Here is a 17325-nt window from a genome sequence, read left to right as displayed (position 1 = left end):
GGTCTGCCTAAGGGGGGCCATAATAGAACCAGGAAACAATGGGCCAATGGAACCTCTCTCTCTCTCTACTCTCTCTGGCTGTAGCATTCTGTTGCCACATACTACAGAAGGCATGTCGCACCATACAGTGGACTGCCAGCACATGGGCCATGTCGCACCATACAGTGGACTGCCAGCACATGGGCCATGTCGCACCATACAGTGGATTTCCGGAAACTGGGCCCTGTACCGTTGGATACCAACCATTGGCATGAAATCACCCTAGTTTGATCACTTCTCCATTCCATTTACAAGAGAGGAAGTAGACTCATGTAGAGAATATACTGCAAAATGTACATGGACCATTAGTATCCTTTGTGATGTTATGTCACCGCAAATTGTAGAAGGAACGTTGTACGGTGTCCATACAATTTACGGTTCTTTGTGACACTGGCGTGACATTGCCCTTTGAGTGTCACTCCAGTGCCCCCATTACCAGCAGAGATGAAAAATGGAGATAGACCACTAGCCACATCCTTCTACACAGTAAAATTAGCAGTGTTAATTCAACTCTTAGAGAGTCGATGTAACATCTTCTAGAGTGTATGTGGTCCCAGAGTACTCTCTAAGTGTTGAATTAAGTGCTGCATTTGTTACTGTGTAGCGATGTCATGTTGCCACACTCTACCAAAGGGAGGTACCGGTACCTTGTGTTCTAACCGGAATACAGGCCAACCAAGCATGGCATCATCCTTTGAGCGTCACTTCATTACCCCTAACCAGTAGAGGACGAGTAATGTGCTGCAAGATGGACACAGACCTCTAGCGTACTACGGTGATGTCATGTTGCCACAAACTACAGAAGACATGTCTTATCGGACAGCAGGGCTGGACTGGGGCAAAAAGTAAGGCATTTTCAGTCAAGACTGGTCCACCAGGCATAGAGAGAGAGAGAGAGAGAGAGAGAGAGATGGAGAGAGAGAGAATGAAGCCAGTGACAACATTTTTAGTAATCTATTGTAAGCTACTTCAACCACAACAGCCAAAATTAATATTAAAATCCATGCCCAAAATCATCAACAGTCCACCGGGCAAATGCACTGTGCGCCTTATGGCCAATCCATCCATGCCGGACAGCACATAGCTTACTGGAATACGGTTCCTACCCTTGGATGCCAACCGTTGGCATGACATCACCCTTTGAGTGCCACTCTATTACCCCAATTACCAACCGAGGAAATGGTATGAAATGAGAGATACTGTGCGTATTCTGCAAAATGGGCAAGGACCTCTAGCTATCCCCGTTTTCTTCCAGTGATGTCATGCATTTGCCACCCTAGAGTCCATACCGGAATTCGGCTCCTTGTGCCTGCCATCTATTGGCATGACATCATCCTTTGCGGTGCCACTCCATCCTCCTCCCTACACCAGCAGAGGGAGTGGGATGCAATGCAATGCAATGAGAGCCAAATGGATGCTGCAGGATGGCTATGGACCACTAGCGATCTCCTCATCCTGCGGTGATGTCATGTCGCCATGGTGTGCCAAGGTGATGGTTGCTGCTGGGATGCTCTTGCCCTGCACTCTCGGTCTCTTTTCCATGACATCACCTGAGTGCTTGGTACCACTCACTATCCTTTCACTGGTCACAGACACACAGACACACACACTCACAAACACACACACTACCACATAAACATACAGTACGCCATATCAAACCACTAAGCAGCAGCCCCCCTCTCTCCCTCTCTCTCTCTCCCTCTTTCATGGTGGACCTGTCTCCTAGAGATGATTTGGCACGTACAGTGTGGCTGCCATCTCCCCCTCTGTCTTTCTATCTCCCTCTCTCTCTACCATCTCTCTCTGCCTTGCTTGCTCTCTCTCTCCCTCTCTCCCTCTCTCCCTCTCTCTCTCTCTCTCCAAGGGTGACATCATCCCTGAGAGACTGTGAGCATCGTTGACGGGAAACCAGACGATGAAAGAGGGATATTGAGTTCATCACCCAGAGGCGCTCTCTCTCTCTCTCTCTCTCTCTCTCTCTCTCTCTCTCTCTCCCTCTCTCCGAGATGTTGAGTCCTCATAGCCAGGCAGGCTCGCCATGCGCCTTATGGGAAATGCATAAAGTGTCGGGCATTCAGATTGCAGCGCTGCCACAGCCTGGGGGATGGGCCATGGGATGCATGAGAGACTAGTTTATAAATAACCTACCATGACGGTGCTGCTGTGTGCCAAGGTCGCTGCCTGATGATACACCTGCTGAGTAGAGGGATGGGAGTCATAGATGCATCCGTGCAACGATTACTCGCATGACATCATTTATAAACAATGGTGCATATTTACTGTAAATGGGAGCATCACATCATCTTTCATTTATTTGCAGCATACAGCGACAAGTCACTGAGCTTCAAGGTGTTTTTCAGCAATGCCTTTGGTTGAGTCACACAAGTGCAACCAAACTGATGAAAAGAACGTGCTATAAAGGCAGCTAGTCTAATTTGTCATTTTAAAAGACAAACAAATTTCTTGCATAAACAAGCTTGTCTAATTCCCCTTGATTAAAAAAACTTAACTTTCTTCATTGGCACAAGAATAATAATTTAAAAAATCCTTTAGTTTAGTGAACATTCAACTCAACTCAATGTATGAGTATTAGGAGACCACTGTGTAATTCTGTGTAGGCTGACCTACATTTACGTAGGTTTCGCACAAGGGCAAAAAGCTAAGTGCATCACCTCTGAATCAGAATAACAGGAAGTGGCAGGATCCGATCATGCGGCTGAGGTGAAGTGGACCGTGGGAAAATGACATCAACACCAATGGGAAAAGCTTGTTTTGCCCCTCGAACTGTGTAAGACTTACCATACTTTATACGCTCCACTGAAACATATAGACAGAGAATGGGAGATAGACTCGCAGGAATGAATAGTGCCGAAGTTCTAAAAAAACATGTCCGTAAATGGTCAATGTGGCCCAGCTATTTCAGCATTCAGAAGCTGTCATCGTGTTAGTTGCTGCTTAAGCTGTCACAGCTGTGAGAACCCAACACATCCGGTAACAGGCCTTAGGCATATGCGAGGCCTTCTTCTTTGTTTCATTAGGCCTACGTGTGACACACAGCACAGTCACTCACTGAGATGTGCTAGTCCGGAGTACAGTGATGATGTTAGCAACTTCCCTTCGCCTGTGTTGCCATCAGCCCCCCAGGGAGCCAAGCAGTAGCAGCATGATTCACTACTGATTCGTAACTTTTTTCTGGTGCTTTTATTGCTCTTGTCTGTCTGTCTGTCTGTCTGTCTGTGTGCATCACACACACACACACACACACACACACACACACACACACACACACACACACACACACACACGTACACGCACACACACACACAGAGACACACACACACTTCCATTAAGTTCATTTTAGACATTGTAATGTAACTGCTGTAGCACTGTCACTGACTCACTGTCCTATCAGCCTGTGCTGAATCATTGAGCCTTACTATGCTCTCTCTATGTACTATGTCCCTAAATGACATCATCAGCTGACAGTGTTTTAAAGTCCCCTAACTCACAGCACTGATGGGAATCCCATTCTCCACTCTGCCTCAAGTGGACATGTCAATGGGGTGTCAACAGGCAGGCTGTCATCATGCTTTAGCGTATGTATCGCACGCTAGTGCATTCAGCGTGTTGGTGCGACGCATTTTGAAGTTAAAGCGTGCTCCTCAACGCAACGGTAAAGCGCTTTCATGCACTTTTGACACGTGACGAGGTTTGCGCAGTTTTCCCGCCGTGTCTGCGACTTTGTTTTGTCACAGCGCATTTCTGTTACTAAACGCAAATATGCTTTGCTGTGCCCTAACCCAAACCACCCCTAAACCTAACCTGTCAGTAAAGCAATGTTTCTGCTGCTTTACGTTTGACAAGAACAGCGAGATTAGGCGAAATTCCACCTAAATTGTGCCTAAACCAAAACCATCCCTAAACCTAACCTGTCACAGGGCGTTGTGGAGCACGCTTTAACTTGGAAATGCGTATTGGAGACACGCGATAGTGGGTTCAAATCAGCGTGTCATAGATACGCCTATGCATGATGACATGTTGCAACAGGGCAGACTAGGTTCAAAAAAATGTTCCGGCATTGTAACCAGCCCCTCACACAAGGACCCTCTACGTACTGACTAGCTCAGTCCAGTCAATATTTAAGATGGACAATGGCCCATCTAAACTGTGGGCTTCTCTCTGAAGGACAAAAGAAAGGACAAAAAAAGCTACCGCACCGGCCTTTGAGGACTATTGGCCCACCAGGAAGATGCCCTGTATGCCCAATTACCAGTCCAGCCTGGGGGGCAATCGCTATTCCAACATAGCGCTATTCCGACGTGCCGCTATTCCGACACTTTTTAGGGGTTGGAGTTAGGGTTAGGGTTAGGGTTAAGGTCAGGGATGTCGGAATAGCGGCATGTAGGAATAGCGCCACGTAACCGTCCAGCCCTGTGTCTCTCCATCTCCATATTACACATGGGGCTGTATCTATGGAGCCAGATGAGAGAGTAATGGAGTCTGTGCTCACAGAGTAGAGATTTCCGATGTTTTTTTTTTTCTAGTGAGACCTTTCTCTAAAACATGTTTTATGGCAGCCACGCTTCTACAAGGAGAGATGGCCATCAATTGAATGAGCGAAGCAACTAGCTCTGAGTGGGGACGGGGGTTAGGGGGTGGAGTATGACAAAAGGCAAAAAAACAAAAACAAAAACAAAACAAAAACAAGAGGCTTGGGACGGTTCAGTGGGCAGTAAAATGTAAATGTCACCAAGACCTGGTTACATTGTTCTTTAAAGGTTCCTCAAAGCCCTCAAAGATCACTGACCTGAAGAAGCCACCACCAGCAGCAGCATAAGAAAAGCTCCTACAGCTTTCAAATCTTTCAAACCCTGCCTAGCAGAATAGTTAGTAATTGAGGAAGGGGGAAGTGGCGGCCATTCCACACTGTGACATATCATGCTCAGGTTTACTCATTAATGTACTGTATTCGATGTGTTCCAAATTCAACATTCCTTGACCACCGAGTACTGTTCCATCATCGTGACCTCAAAGATGTGTCATTTCCTGTTGACCTCAGCGACTCCTCTGGTGACCGATTAGGGTCCCTCCTTTTATTCTGCTCGCTGTCATCAAGCAGCTCGAGGAGGATTTCCTGTCAGTTTCCTGTCCAAAACATTAGTAAATTATGCCCCCCCCTCCTGCTTCTCATCGTCCTCTTCCCCCTCAACGTCCTCCTCCTTGTTCTCCTCCTCTTTCCAATCTTCCTCTGACTCTTTCTCCTCCTTCCTCTTATCTCCTCCTCCTCCTCATCTCCTCCATCTCCCTCTCCTCCTCCTCCACCTCCTTTTCCTCCTACTGATCATCTCCTCCTCCTCTTCATCCACCTACTTATCTTCCTGCTTCGTCTCCTCCTCCTTTTCATCTCCTCCTCTTCCTTACCCTCCTGCTTCTCCTAATTCTAATCTCCTCCCCCCTCCTCCTCCTCCTCCTGCTCCTCCCCCTCCTGTTGCTTCTCCTCCTGGTGTGTTAAGTGCGTCAGTCACTGCTGAGTATTTGATGTGGTGCCATGGATGAAAATGTGTCACTTACGCACGCCGCGGCCCAGAACAGAGGGGGAGAGATGGGAGATGCCACAGAATCATGCTGTGCCTGGCTGATGGTTCAACAACGGGAAACCAAACTCTGGATCTGATCATTGGAGGCAGCCCAGGGCATTTTTGACAACATTTGCGTTGAGACAGGCAGATTGAGGACATGCACAGTACACTACACGTGCATGCACATACCATACGTACATACGTACGTAGAACATTCAACGTTATGACATGGAAGTCTGGATCTGATTATGACAGCAAACTGGTTTTGGCAACATGTACACTGCAGCCCCCGTCGCTCTCACAGCACACAAATTACAACACTCAAAATGTCATCACTCTGTGTCACAGTCACTGAAGGCTATACAGTTTCTACCTTGACTTGACAGCAGGGATGCAGGAGGAATATGTTAAACATAATACAGTATATCAAGCCATTCAGGCCTGAAGTAATTATACTGACATGTTGCTACTCCAGGTTGTACAAAGAATTAATTAAATTTGTATTAAAGGAGCACTATGGAACTTTTTGAGTTAAATTAACTGATGGCTCTCTCAGTCATTTTAACAACTGTGTGGATTTTCAGGAATACACCAGGGGGAGCCTCAATTGGATTCTGGCAAAGAAACGGTTAAGATCTATTAAAAGTTGGTTGTTGCTCCTTTAATCACGGTTCACTAGGGGTTCATTTCAATTCGTCAAGGCAGCACAACTACTGAAGTATGGGAAAATAAATGTGCCTTACTACACTACTACACTACTTAACTTCTTGATATAGATCACAACAAAGACTGTACATCTGTATATCTGTATCTGTAACTGTATATTTTGTGGATATTTTTATGTTGCTTAGCCATGGCCGTGTGTAGACAACTTATTTGCATCACAGTCTGTGCAAAGTCTGGAGTCTGGGGTAAAATGACGGACACAGATCTTGGTCTGTGGTGAGACTGTTCTTCTAACCTGAAGCTGATGAGGGAGAGAAATACTTGACTTTAAAACTGGAGATTATGTCTAGTCACAATTTATATCCGTGATGAGAGCTCCTTCAGTCAGTGACATGGTGACATGAATATAACTGGTAGTAATGAGGCCGCTCGCTGGTTGTGCTGTGCCCATGACAGTTTTCTACGGCTTTCGTGAGAACAACATTACCAGACAGGCAGGGATGGACTGGGGGAGAAATAGGGGCCGGGCACTTTTGGCTTAAAAGGGCCCCCTCATAATTAGCGGCGCAGAACTGACTGACCAGTGGGCACCCTGCACCCTCGTGGGCCCCTATTTTCAGAATAGTTTTTTTTTTACATTTCTGAAGCTAGTGGCCCTCGAGGGAGCAGGGTCCACCGGGAAATGCCTGCTATGCCAGATGGCCAGTCCCAGCCCTACAGACAGACAGGCAGGCAGGCAGGCAGGCGAACAGGGAGAGAACATCCTGCTGTGTTTATTAGACGGATGTGCTTGGCACTGCCACCTGAGAGAAGGAGTTGGCACTAAGCACCAGACATCTTGTCCCTTCCCGTCCCCTCTGTCCTCTCCCTCCCTCGCTGCCTTCCTCGCTCCCTCGCTCCATCCATCCCTCCCTCCCTCCATCCCTCCTACCCGACTCGCTGGCACCACATGTCTTATCCCTGCTGCCAACTCTTTACGTTTCCATTGTATTTCTGTCACCTACAGCGCCTACTGTTTCTTTTTTCTTTTTTTTTTACATTAACAGTTCAGAATGATCTTTGGCATGATGCCTGAAATTATTGGATAGTAGACAGCATTTAACTTTATTCCCCCAGAAAGTCATAATTACCTTTGGTATGTCTAGTCATACATTTTGTACAAACGTAATTTCATTTGGGAAATAGAATTATTTCTTTCCACCTGCCCTGTATCACTGTAACATCAACTAGGTACCCCCTTTGGATTTTTTCGATTATTTACTAATCCCAATATCAGACTTGGTTTTTGATTTGCCAGCGTGTATTTGTCCATCATTCTGAGGTGCATTCAGTGCACGTTTGTTTTGTGAAATGTGGTACATGTTCATGTACACTTGACTTGACTCCGTTTAAAATACCCCCCCCCCTTCTCTCTCTCTCTCTCACACACACAGACTCTCTCTCTCTCTCTCTCTCTCTCTCTCTCTCTCTCTCTCTCTCTCTCTCTCTCTCTCTCTCTCTCTTTCTCTCTCTCTCTTTCTCACACACACACACACAGACACACACATACACACAGTCACAGGCCGACAGGCAGTTCATTCCTTATTTTGGCACAGTGAGCTGTCAAAGTCTCTTCATCTGTATTCCTGTCTTCCGACCAGACTCATCTCTGGGCGTGCTCACAGACAGACAGACAGGCAGGTCTGTGTGTGTGTGTGTGTGTGTGCGTGTGCGTGTGCGTGTGCGTGTGCGTGCGCGGTGTGTGTGTGTGTGTGCACGTGCTGTGTGTATGTGTGTGTGTGTGTGTGTGTGTGTGTGTCTATGTATGCGCGTGCGCGTGTGTTAATGTGCACCCGTGTGTGTGTCAGTGTGTGTGTTTGTGCGTGCGTGCGTTTGTGACAGGAGAGGGGAACAGCAGCTGACCTGTGTCCCAGGCCCATCTCAGGGATCTGTCTCCTAGAACTCGGCTGGGCTGACAGAACCGTCTCATCCATCTGAGTGCACGGAACCGAACCTGCAGACGAGCTGTCACAGAGACGTCACACACCATGAGGTGTCAAATTTTTAAAATGCTGTCAGCTAGTAGAGAGCGAGAAAATGTGGAGGAGGTAAATGTGAGCGCACGCACGCGCTTACACGCACACACACACACACACACACACACACACACACACACACACACACACACACACACACATATGCACACACACACACGGGCGCGCACATGCACAAACAAGGGTAGACTGGAGGTGGCGGAAAACTAAATCCAGTGTAAAAGTGAATCTCAATTACTTTCGCATGGCTTGCCAAAAGAATTAATGAGAGTCGTTAAAGAACAGTTGGAAATGTATTTGTTCAAAAAATGCTTTGCAGATATGTCTTATCCCAGCAGGGCGAGCAGAACTGCTTATTCAATTAAATCCAAATGGAGGGGCCCTTTCAATTCCTTTGACAGACCTTATGATGATAAAACTGCAGTTGCAAATTGGATGCAAACTCAAGTTTTAGAAAAATACTGTAGTGTATCCCCAAAGAACCTGTAAAGAAAATGAGAGAAATTGGTGGAAAACTTGAAAACAATACTTTTAGTGAATGTACGTTGTTCTGGTTAAACTTGCTAGGCTGATCTTGCTTCTTTGGTTACACTTTACTTGACGCCGGTGTCATAAGCATGTCATTACAGTTTCATAATAGTGTCATGACATAGTCATAGAGAAGTCATAAGCATTATGTCGATGACATAAACATTTTATGACTGTTAGCCTTAAGTGACATTCGGCTATGGCAAAGACAACCATGGCTTTTTCTTTGCCATAACCGAATTGTCACTTGAGGCCAACAATTATAAAATGTTTATGACATGGACATAATGTTTATGACACGTGCATAACTGTGCCATGACACTGTTATGACACTGTAATGACATGCTTATGACACCGGCGTCAAGTAAAGTGTTAGCGCTTCTTTTTATCTGCTGCATTGACTTGGACTACTACGCAGTGCATAATACACATGACAAAGGCAGTGCTGTGTATTGGCAAAGTCATGATTCCCACTTCCCTTTAATGTGCATAAATCAAGATGTGTATCCGTGTGTGTGTGTATGTGTGTGTGTGTGTGTGTGTGTGTGTGTGTGTGTGTGTGTGTGTGTGTGTGTGTGTGTGTGTGTGTGTGTGTGTGTTGATGTTGTGTGCTTGTGAGTGTATTTGTATGAAATGATGACATCCATCTAGTGCAGGCTACATTAATGCAGTCAAATTGGCTTGTGTGTGCGTGTGTGTGTGTGTTTGTTGTGTGTGGGAGATAGACAGAGAGAGAGAGAGAGAGAGAGAGAGAGAGAGAGAGAGAGAGAGAGAGACTGTGCATGTGTATGTGTATGTGCATGTGAATGTGAATGTGAGAGAGAGAGAGACAGAGAGAGAGAGAGAGGGAGCGTGTGTGTATGTGTCGTGCATGCATAAGATGAGAGAGAGAGAGAGAGAGAGAGAGAGACGGAGAGAGAGAGAGAGCGAGAGCCATACCCTGCCAGCGTGGGGCCTACATTAATGTCATGGGGAGCCTGAGGGTGGACTGATATCCTCTGCTTTTCATGACGGTCATGCATCACGTGGACAGGCCTTCTCTCCGGCCCAGCCCCATACACATCCACTGTGATTAATCCCAATTAATCTCCCTTACACTCGCACACACACACAACCCCCCCGTCCCCATGCTCCCCCCATCCATCATCGTTGCATAACCCCCACTTTCTCAATCAATATGCATTGCATCCTCCACGGCATCTTGCTAGAACGCTGGCTCTGTACGCGTAATATAAAGTAGGCCTACAGTATCTATCCTTTCATTTACATGGCGAACAGGCCATCTGGGCTTGAAGACGCAAAAATGTGGACGGCCCGGGTTGCGTGTTATTCTAAATGGAAAAAATAACCAAAACGTGTTTATGTCAAGTCACTCTTTTTTTTGTATCTTCAGGCGCCGACGGCGAGTTTGCTGTACAAGACACTTCCGATAAAATATTTTGTCATTTTCACTCGCAATCGCACTCGTGTAAATGGCACCAGAAAATTAAAGACGAGACGTTACTTTTGCGCCTTCTGTTTTGTTCGTCACTCACCACATAAACGTAAACTTACTCAGTCAGCACGATGGAGCACCTATGAAGCCGTTTGGCCGTTCATTTCAGGGTGTGTGGATTTTGAGGGGTCTAAAGAGTGCCGTTAACATTCACACGAAAGGTAATGTGTTTATAAAAACCTTTTTAAAGCCATATGTCAAAACAGATATAAAATTGATGTGCTGTTAATGTGGAGATATCAGAGAACCCATCAAATCCTGACAGTCAAGCATGTCCTCCAAGAGTGCAATGCAAGGCAACAAAGCACGAGAAGGTGCCACAGCATGCCAGAAATAAAATACATCATAACTCATTAAATTTTATAATGTCACATCCATAAAGCCACCTTGTAAAGGTGCGAGCGGCGTTTCCTGATTCGCCACCGGTGGGCTTTGTGTTTATTTCGAAATTTTTACAAAGAGGAGCTCCATATGGCGCCATCGGTTCCGTTTCTCACTGTTACCAATGCGTGAGGACTCCCTTCACAGCGCTTGGTGTGTAGAAGGGCACCCCGTAACAGCTGCTTCAATCAGAAACACATTAAAAAGGCAGCCGTAAAAAAAAGAAGAGAGAGGAGAATGAAAAGGTGAAGTTCTCATTTTATACAGCCTCATTAATGCCAGAATAAGTGATATTTTATACCAGCCATGTTCATTTTGAAAAGGTCAGTGGAAAAATAATTTATTTGTTGAAAGCGGCGAGGACAGTTATATTGTCGCCGGAGGTAAGGGGGGGGCTGGATGTGAACTCCAGTGTCAGGGCTGTCACGGTGAGTAGGATGTAGGAGGAGAGACCTCTTTGGTTATGGACTTCCAGTCCGCACACGGCTGGTCTCTGTCTGACTGATGGCAGGTTGGATGGGAGTCGGGTAGAGCGAAATATGATATATGCACTGACATCATGTAATACTTAGGGCCACAGCCGCCTCCAGGGGAGGTCATCCACTGATCGCCTCTTGCAGTTCCATCTCCAGGCAGTGTTGCCAGATTGGGCGGTTACTCGCCCAATTGGGCTGATTGGGATGGCCGTCTGCGGGTAAAAACGGGTAAAATTGTCCCTTTGGCGTTTTTTTTTCTGCAGTTTTGTGCCCATAGAAATCAATGCGATTAGTTTAAATTGTATGGAATTTAGCGCCTCTTGGTGCTGTTTGAGCACCTTTTGGGCGGGATTTGATCAGACACATCTGGCAACACTGTGGATCGCCTCTTGCAGCTCCATCTCCAGGAGCAGTGGTATAATGCAACAATCATTAGCCTCAAGAGCTCAGGCATGCTGATAAAAATATGCAGCTTCACAAGTCCTTTGCGGTTAACAGTGTTTTTTTTCTTAACGTTTACCTAATAGTTTAATAGTTGTACTGGCACTGTACTGGTTTTATAATATAGGCTACCGGTGCGTGTGTGCGTGCCTGCGTGCTTGTGCATGTGTGTGTGTGTGTGTGTTTCAAACTTCTGTGTGTGTGTGTGTGTGTGTGTGTGTGTGTGTGTGTGTGCGTGTGTGCGTGCGTGTGTTTCACACTTCCATATAGACTGCACTCTCTGCAGCTCAGCAGTCTCTGCAGTTAAGATTCCATTAATGCACGTTCTGTTTACGAAACGAAAGTTCAAGAGAAGCGTAATGAAATTTGGAATGCCTAATTTACCACCCGCATTCTGTTCTCCACTCAACTGTCATTTACCTGAATTAGCGCGAAAAGATAGGCACGCCTATTTAACCAGCTGCATCTCATTCTTCGCTCTGCCGTCATTCGCTGGAATTTCAGCGCACAGAAAATTTGGAACGCCCCTTAATTAAATATCCAGCATTTATTCTCCACTCACCTGTCTCCGGTCAGAAATTTTCTTTCTCGCTCGTCCCACCACCTCCCCTCTCGCCTCCCTTCTACCGCTGTTTGATCGATTCGTTAGATGTCTCGCCACATAATCTATCTCAACTTCTCAAGTGCAGTGGTCCCTGCGGACCCTGTGAAGCGCTTGGATGATCTGTCCACCGCGTGGACAGCCACTCTTCTGCGAGAGAGGCAAGATCACGAGAAGTCCATTCTCCAGCAAGAACGAAGATGCCGGTGTTTTGCCCTAGCTTTCCTCCAGTTCACCCCGCTCCATTGCTCTCCTACCATCATCCACCGGGGGATGTCAGCTCAGAGTTCACACATATCTGCCGGCGCAGATACTGCCCGAGCTCTCAGTGGTGCCCCGTACTCCCGAGCTCGAGAATGTTTGCTGCATAGACATTTCTCAACCGTGGCAGTACTTCAGCACCACGGCCAGCGATCTTGCCCAATACGCCACGTAATCTCTCAGCTTCTTGAGTGCAGTGGTCCCTGCGGACCCAGTGAAGCACGTTGATGATAAGTTCACCGTGTGGACAGCACGATCACAGGAAGTCCGTTCTCCTGCGAGAACGAAGATGTATGCATACATGCTTAATCCAAATTTCAGAGAGTGAACTATTGAGCTGTGAATTAGCACAAGTATATGGTAAGATCAGGTTTGTTTAATGCAGGACTTGATGTTGATGTTTATGTTACAGTAATGCAAGGGCAATCAGAGATCGCCAACACTAGATCCAGATATGCCCCCTGGCCAACAGTAGATGCAGGTGACAGACAGACAGACAGACAGACAGACAGACATACAAACTGACAGACAGAGGGGGCCCTTACAATACCTGCCGAAGCCCGTAACCACACAGAACTTACAAAAGATGTTATAGGATGTCAGTGTTGGAGGTACCCATACATCTCTACAAATTCAAACAAAGCACAATTTTGTTTCCTTTTTTGACAATGACACTAAACTTCTGAATCTTACATCTTGGATCTTGAAATGCTAACAAGCCCTGTCAATAAGCATTGCCATTGTAGTAGGTATATAGTATTCAGACGTACAATGGCACATGTGATTCAGTGAACATGGCATAGCTATAGTAAACATGAATGCAGTGCGGGTTACGATAGACTCACACAGTAAGGAGCACCTAAGTGCATGCGTTTGAATAGTATGCAAGTAAGAGGAAGATAGATGGATGGTAAATATATGTAGATGAATGCTAGTGCACTGAAAGGATTCTAATGACTTTAGGTTATAAAAAATTGCTTGTACGGAGCCTGAAAAATGGGATAAATAACCGTGTGTGTGTGTGTGTGTGTGTGTGTGTGTGTGTGTGTGTGTGTGTGTGTGTGTGTGTGTGTGTGTGTGTGTGTTTTAGCGTTTGCCTGTGCGACTTGGCAGTTTGTATGGATGACAGATAGAGCACAATCGATGAAAGTATGGGAGCTCATACTTTAGCACAAGTCATCAATGCGTCTCACGTCTGTGTTTTTGTGTTTCTGAGAGGAGTGTGTGTGTGTGTGTGTGTGTGTGTGTGTGTGTGTGTGTGTGTGTGTGTGTGTGTGTGTGTGTGTGTGTGTGTGTGTTTGTGTGTGTGTGTGTGTGCAAGGCCGCTGACAGTTTTGACCGGGCCTGGGACAAGTTCATCTGAAAGGTCCCCCCGACTCCATACATGCAATGTAATGAGAACCCAATTGGGCCCCCTCTCTCATTAGGCCCGGGGGAACTGAGCCCTTTGTCCCCCCGCCCTCTATCAGCTTCCCTGTGTGTGAGTGTATGTGTGTATGTCTCTATGTGTGTGTGGGTGGGTGCGCGCATGTGTGTGTATGTGTGTGTGAGTGTATGCACTAGGAGGGAGAATGATTACTCCACAATGTTGTGTGACAGGCCTCACTCTCAATGTATGCGTGTGGAGGTAATGAAGGGACATCATGGTCTAATGCATCACCTTCAAGGTGGCTTCTGCATTCATTCTCCTGTGAAGATGTATGCGTAAATAAATGATTCATAACTACAGGAGAAAGGTTTTTTTTAAACCTGTTTTAGACCTGATGAAATGCACATAACCACTCTGGGTAAATCAGTCTTAAGTTTTATTGTACTTTGCATATACAGTATACATAAATATTAGCCAATATAAAAAATGTTATCAATATTTTAAGTATCATACAATTTGGTTGTTGCTCTTGAAATATTATCCAAAAAAAGCCTCTTTTGTGTTTGTTTTCTTTATTCGCATGTAAGTTGTCCAACAAATAATTTGTTTCATTATACTTATAGTATTAAACTCTTGTTCGTACAGTAGTTTGTATAAAGTATCTCAATAAATGACAGTAAAGTGTCATTTGATGGCAGTTAAACCATGGCTCTTGTCCGTGGTATGTCCGTACGGAAACTTAACTGCCCAGGGGTGGATATCTCGAAACCGAAGCTGCTTACTACATTAGCTACTTTGTTGTTTTCAATGCATTTTCCCATTGGCAACTACCGAAGTTGCTAACAGGCTAACAACTTCTCTTTTTCGAGAAATGCACCCCAGTTCTGTTTTTCGTGTAATTGTGTTACCACTTCTTGGATGTTTTCAGATATGAATCATTACGAGAACACCAACTGTGTTCAAAATAAGGACTTCTGATGGGGGTGGGCCCTCAGGGAGACTGTCTGCATTTGATTGGATGACAGATCCCATCTGTGGTGGGGGGGTGGAGCTTTGATGAATCATTGCTCTGGTTACCTGGGGGTTATCTCCTGCAGTGAGGCACACACACACACACACGCATGCACGTACACGTACACACACACACACACACACACACACACACACACACACACACACACACACACACACACACACACACACACACACACACACACACACACACACACACACACACACACACACACACACACACACACACACACACACACACACTAAAATACTTCCTGTATACACATTCAGGCATGCACACACGATAGTGCATACATGCAGAGATGCATTCATACACACTCACATGAAAAATAATATTTAAAAAGACTGGGAAGATCAAAGCAAACACATTCTTTCACAAACACACAAATACACACACAGACACACACACACACACACACACACACACACACACACACACACACACACACACACACACACACACACACACACACACACACACACACACACACACACACACACAGGCATAGCCTTTGAGAGTAGGATATCAAAGTGGGATGCACACCACAGTATGCACCTGCACACCCCACACACATCGACAGTAAAGCCTTGGGGTTGAAGGTCAGGTCATCTGGCCTGCAGCAATGTGCCGATCCAAAGCTTTTATCTATCTATCTTGCAAACGAGGCTCCACGAATGGCTTGGGAGCATATTGCCAATAGAGCGGTTTCTAGACCCTTAGGGTTTTTGGGCCTTAGAAGTCTTAAAAAAAAAGATTTTTGTTTTAGCTTGGGGAACCAAAACATATCCAGATGGAATACTCTAGGTCAGGATTTTTGGGGTAGTTCACAAAACAACCCAACAACATATGATGTGTGGATATCTGCAATGCGTGGTGCCGCCGGGAATTGGCTAATATTGTAATGAGTTATTATTGTTTGCATGGCATGTGGCTAGTGTTGTGTTTGTGTGATTTGTATCTCTTCCTCTTGATACACTCAACATAATGTCTGTTTAACCACAAAATCTGGATTCTTGTTCAGGAGATATGTTATATTTGGCTGTGTTTTATCATATGCGCTGCACAGATAGCATCACAGGAAACAGCATACATTTGCATAGCCTTTTCTCTTTGCCAAAGTTTGATGTGAACAATCTTGTCAGTTTGGGTTTTTGGTGACTGAGTAATCATGTGTTACATTGTCATCATGCTATATCATCAGTGGCATGATGGACCTTTAGTTGCTTGCTGCAAACTTAAAATATTTTTTTATGACACTGGCAAGCACAGTTTTGCTCCTAAATAAATAAAACAGCTTTTTATGAACTGAACAAATCCATCGTTCACTTTACCCCTCACTATTCCTTTAATATGGGGCCCATATTCCAAGTGGGTCGATTGTGATAAAGAGCAATTTTATCTGTCACTGTATGCTTATTGTTCAATTCCCTTCAGTTTCAATCTATTGGACAAAGTGTTTTTGTTAAAAACAATTTGATGGTCAGACTAAAGTCAATTGTTTCATAATGTATGCAATAATTAATTTCACATTTGTTTGATAGGTAACTTGACTTAAGCTCAATACCTCAATCTCAATAGCTTTTTTCAGCTAGTACGTATTATTTCTGTAACCAGGCAGTGACATTCATAGTACTTGACAATTACCTGACCACACTTGCCAGAATGTCCTGACCATGCCAATGGAAATAAGATAGCAGCATCGAAAATGAGATGGCCACATTGCAACAATGGGATGAATTTGTCAAATTAATATTAATGGCCGTCGGAGAAAAACTAATAATAATAAAAAAGGATAATGCAGGAACAAGCAGTGAAAGGACACGTGTGGCGACTGACATATTCACACCCACAAAAATGAAAAACAAAATCACAAAGAAATCCTACCAAATCTGTCAAACTAATGCCTAACGATATTTTAAGGGCCCATCTACATGCAATATTAGTTATAAATGAGCTTGGTATCATCATTGTCAGTGTGTCACAGAGATCCTGGGGTTTTCGGGAGATCTTTTACTGTGACATTTCAGCGACACAGCTCATTAGTGGCGCTTATTTAAAGCTCTTAAATAAAAAATAGGCCATTAAGGCGGGCTCTTGCAGGTGTGCGATGGCCAGTGCTGGACTGGGGGAGAAATAGGACCCGGGCACTTTTGGATTAAAGGGGCCCCTTATAATTAGTGGCGCAGAACTGAATCACCGGTGGGCCCCGCACCCTCATGGGCCCTTATTTTCATAAATGTTAAAAAAATACTTTTTTTTTTAAATTTCTGAAAGTAGGGGCCCACAAGGTTTTGCGGGGCCCACCGGGAAATGCCTGCTATGCCAGATGGCCAGTCCAGCTCTGACAACGACGGCTAGGCTGACTGATCGGGCCCTAATGAGTGGGTGTAGTTAGCGCAGCGGCTAAATGGCTCATTTGAAAA

Source organism: Engraulis encrasicolus, chromosome 18, assembly GCF_034702125.1.
Source record: "Engraulis encrasicolus isolate BLACKSEA-1 chromosome 18, IST_EnEncr_1.0, whole genome shotgun sequence".
In the NCBI taxonomy this organism is placed as follows: Eukaryota; Metazoa; Chordata; class Actinopteri; order Clupeiformes; family Engraulidae; genus Engraulis; species Engraulis encrasicolus.
This window is presented reverse-complemented; position numbering follows the sequence as displayed.